At 31.1% G+C, this 4,962-nt stretch overlaps 1 non-coding gene across 1 annotated transcript; it reads right to left on the reverse strand.

Annotated features, from left to right (window-relative positions):
- Positions 1-4,040: 4,040 nt before the first annotated feature.
- TRNAW-CCA (transfer RNA tryptophan (anticodon CCA)) lies at positions 4,041-4,112 on the reverse strand. The gene has a single exon. It is a non-coding gene; the product is annotated as a tRNA-Trp (tRNA).
- Positions 4,113-4,962: the final 850 nt, after the last annotated feature.

The following is a 4,962-nucleotide window of genomic DNA, read 5'->3' on the forward strand; positions in this document are numbered from 1 at the left end:
CAGGAAGCCGTTTGGTTGAGGAGATTCCTTCAGTATTTAGATGTTGTCACACACACTTCAAACCTTGTGACTATCCATTGTGACAGCATGGCTGCATTCGCTTACGCTAAGGATCCTAAATACCACGGCAGAACCAAACACATTGATGTAAGGTTCAACTTTATCAGAGACATTGCGGCACAAAAAGAAGCGATCCTGGAGCACATCCCTACGAGTCGCATGGTTGCAGACCCTTTGCCGAAGCCCATTGCTAGAGATATTTATCTTACTCATGTTAGGGCTTTAGGACTACGTAGATGGTGATATATATATATGTGTGTGTGTGTATTCAGTTGAGCTCATAATTTTTTTGGGATATTTATGCCATTAGTATTCATATTTGCTTCTATTACACATTTATGTTTACTACTTTTTTGCAATGGTTTGTGAATTAGCGTACACAGAATAAATAAATTGATGTTAACAGGCAAGATTGGCTCACTCACACGAGCAATCGCCCTTAGCGTTAGGTAGCGAGCAAGGATGAGACTAGTGGCTTATTGTATTTGGAGCAAATAGAGAAGCTAAAAGTATCCACTAGCTATGTCGCCTTGGTTAGAGCCATGATGAGATCTTGTTAGAGACTGACCATGGATATGAGAGTACTCACTTTTCCATGATGTGCTTGTTATGGATAGCCAGATGCGAAATCTCATTTGATGCCTGAGAGGCGAGCAAATAGAGAATTCGAGTTAGATGTTGGGAAGCGGCTTATGCGCTTAAGAGCGACTAGACTAAGATCTGTATGGTGTGTGAGTTTAACATCACTCTTTGGAAGAGTTACTCCACTATAACATGCATTTGTACTGCATGTGCTTATCAACCCGTTAGCGAGGTGAAAGAATGGATCTCTGCTTCTTCACCGTGTGAGTTCTAAAAGTCATTTTTCCCTAAATGATTTCACTTTGTACATTTTGTAACTTTTGACTATATTATAAGATGAGGAGTTGATGTTTAGCTACTTTGGTATGTTGTCTGCGGTCATGTATGATTCGGCTTTAAGGGACATTACTGGGAAAGCGGTCAATTTCAAATTAAATGATATGAGGGTGAAGGGAAGATCATCTAGTTCTACATCTCTGCTCTATATTTACTGTCAATAACTCATATCGCTCTCTATGGGGTGCTGATTGGATGTGAATATAATGCGAGACCTAGGAGAGTCAAACATGCTCTTTGAGGGATTAGAGATGTTTTTGGACCGATGTAGCTAGATGGGTCTAGGTACATGAGACACTATTTCTGTTCATTTTGGGTTGATGTCTCTATGCTGACTCATATTGAATTTCTAGTATAGAGCTCCCACATGCGGGTGTTCTCAGCGGTCGCACGGTGCATTGGCTAGTATGAGATTGTTCTTTTTTTGGGGAGATTGAGATAAAGATGTGGCAGTGTCATGCCAACTCATGTGCAAGTGGGAGATGTTAGGAATTGGGCGCTCATGTGGCATGACCCTTTGAACCTTTTGAACCTTATCCATGTAAGTTTGAATTTGAATTCAAAACTTATTTGGATAACCACTCATGATATCTATATCTATCATATCAACTGATATGGATAGATGATATAGTTATCCTATATATCTGATATGATATATGGGATATGGGGATAATGAAAAAAATGTATGTTTTTTCCATACTAACTCTCTCCCATTAAACAACAATTAATGTTTTTGCACTGTGACTTGTGTGGGTGATACTCATATTGTGGTATCACTCCACTGCTGGGTTTATTATTCGCATTCTTGAAGCACGTGATTTACCCATGAGATTCTTCGCTTCAGGTTCTGTCACTAAAGTATGATCTAAAATTTTTACCCGCTGCGTTATACTTTAATTTACATTGTGACTTTTAGAGCCTGAGCCAATGAACAGGCCAACCGGACTGCAATTGCTTCTGCTAGAGAGACAGATGTAGCTGGGTAAGAGGAGACCAATACATCCATGAACGTCCCTGTTGAGTCGTGAAGGATAGCAGCAGCTGTAGCTCACTACTCACATTTGTTACTCTCTTTGAAGATAGTTTAAAATTAGAGATCAGCTTCCGGTCCACTTTGTAGACTAAGCTGTGTTGTTTGGATTCGTAAAATTTGTTATGAATTTTATTTCAATAAGCTATATTTTTCATATTAAATCACAATGTGTAGATCATTTATAAAAAAAGATAGGTTAATTTGATTATTATAATCACAATAAATTATTACATTTGTATTCTAAAAAATAAATGACTTAATTTTCAAATAATATTTGTCATTTATTTTTTTGCAAATAAATGTAATAATATATTTATGATTATTAAATTGACTTAATTTTTTTATAAATAATCTACGCATTACGATCTAAAAAATAAACAAATTTAAGGGGTTGTTTGCGGTGTTCTAAATAAGTACATTTTTTGTCTTTTTGCACTAAAAAATTGAGAAAAAAATATGGATGTTTGGATTAACTTTTTGACTTTTTATGAAAAAAATGTGTATTAAAAAATTGTATAAATTAGTGTGTATGAAAAAATTAAGATTGGGAATTGTACAACCGTAATTTTTAACTTTTAATAAATAGTGGTAACTTTTTAACTTTTTAATTTTTTAACTTTTTTTTAACTTGCTTAACTTGACCTAAATTATCAAATCAGTACTCATAGTGAGCCCACAGTCTTTAAATTATAACTTTATCCAATTTGGGTTGGTTCTACCATTTATTTACATCAATTCCTGTGTCGGTAAGGGAACTGACAAAAACTTGAAAGCATTGGATACATTCCAACTCAACTGAAGGAAAATTAATTTAGGTTTAGGGATTTGGTTAATTATTTTTTGCTGACAAACAAAAAAATTTCAACGAAAGTGATACAAAGAACTATAAATTATCTATTTTGAATGTTTTTACTCCCGTCACAATTCCTTCCCTACTCATCACTATCACGGACCATCGGACCATTATTATTAGTGACCTCCCTAAACAATCACCTTCAACCATCACCTCTTATAAATAATCACCATCTCTTATCAGAAATCACATTTGGCCATCACCTCCAACTACTAATCACTCTCTCCAATCGTCAATAACCATTTTCAACTATCACCTCCTTCAATTGACAACCACTTGTGACCTCCACAAATCAGCAATCACTTTTAATGACTATCTCCAACCGTCGACAATTATCTTCGACTATTACCTCTAACTAGTAACTCCTTTCACTTTTATTCAAAACATGTTTATAAAAAATAAACATAAAACATATTTAATATTTTTTATAACAAAAAATAATAAATTATAAATATTGCCGAACAAAACCAAAGTGTTTGGTTGTGTTGATCTTTTTACGTTTTCATTTTTCATTAGTCATTTTCATGTTTTCAAAAACAAATTAATGCAAAGTTTGAAAACACCTTCAGTTAAACAATTTTCAAAACTTTGAAAATTATTTTTTATTTTCAGAAATTTTTTCTAAATCACTATTCAAAAGTAATTTGCCAATCAATTTTTTTTTTTTTTCATAAAATGAAAAAATAAAATAAAACATTCATATCTGCATACTAAGCTAGAGAGAGAAAGAGATTATAGGCTACAGCTATCTGATTTTAAGTTAGTAATCAGATTCTTGAAATTTTTTTGAAAAAATAAAAATGAAAAAAAAAATTGAATAAATTATAAATACAATTTGTTTAAAATATAAATTATTTCTTATAATTTTTAAAATTACATTACCCCCTTTGAAATTTTAATTTCATAACAAATAAATCATTTTATGAATAAATTATTAAATCAATTAATCATTTTTAATAATATTATAAATATATTTTAATTAATAATTTAAATAATTTTATTATGTATTGGATGTAGTTAAAAGTTTAATTCTATTAAATAAAAAATTCTAACAAGTTGGTGCTTGTAATTTTTTAAATTATTAAGGTTAATATGTATTTTAATTAAATTTTAAGAATGTATTTATAATTTATTCAAAATCATAAAATAAAAAGATGCCCCCAAAAAATAAGAAACTGAACCCGACGTGAATCGAACACGCAACCTTCTGATCTGGAGTCAGACGCGCTACCATTGCGCCACGGATCCACTCACAAAGCAGGGGGATTAAATAAATTTATAAGACATTTTATTAGCCTCCGTTTGGGAAGTGAATTTGCTTTTTGGTTTTTTTGATTTTTTTGTGAGAAAAGAGTGTAATGATTATAGGGTTGGATGGGATGTTTTGTCTATTATGGCTCATGAGCCTATTCTGTCTTTTATGACTCATTGAGCTAAAAAAACCCAATGAACCCTTGCCAAACCAACCCTATAACACTATAGCCCAACTTTTCTTTGTATTTTCATGTATTTGTTTAATGGGAATAAAGTTTAGATATTAAATTTTCAAGGATTTTGTTGAAGCTTAATTGTAATGTATATTTCACATAAAACTTGAAGTAATAAATAATATACAATCTTGTTAAACACTCACATGAATTTTGAAACATATCTTATACATCATACATTAAGAGATGAAATGGGAGACTTTAAAATAATGTTTAGATTACACAATAAACGCTATAAAAATTTATGGTTATATGAAATTGCACAAAAAAATAAAAATGAAGATTGAGAGTCTGTTTTGTAATAATCAATTTAAAAATTGGGTATAGGAATTATATGTTAAGTTGACAGCTGTAACTAATTACAATGTCTGTTTTACGGATTAAGTTGATTGAGATTACGAGTATTATCCGATTGAATGATATAATTATGTATTAGTATGTTGTTATTGAGTAGAAGATATTCATTCATTTGTTTATTAGTGTAATGGTATTAATTGATTGTAATTAAATTTATAAAATTATAAAAAATAAAAAAAATAAAATCATTTTTTATAGACTAAAGACAAAATAATCTTCTACTTTCAATCCCATAAAATTGAATAAGTAATTCC

The sequence above is a fragment of the Camellia sinensis genome, chromosome 6 (genome assembly GCF_055761805.1).
Source record: "Camellia sinensis isolate YWXY chromosome 6, ASM5576180v1, whole genome shotgun sequence".
Taxonomy (NCBI): Eukaryota; Viridiplantae; Streptophyta; class Magnoliopsida; order Ericales; family Theaceae; genus Camellia; species Camellia sinensis.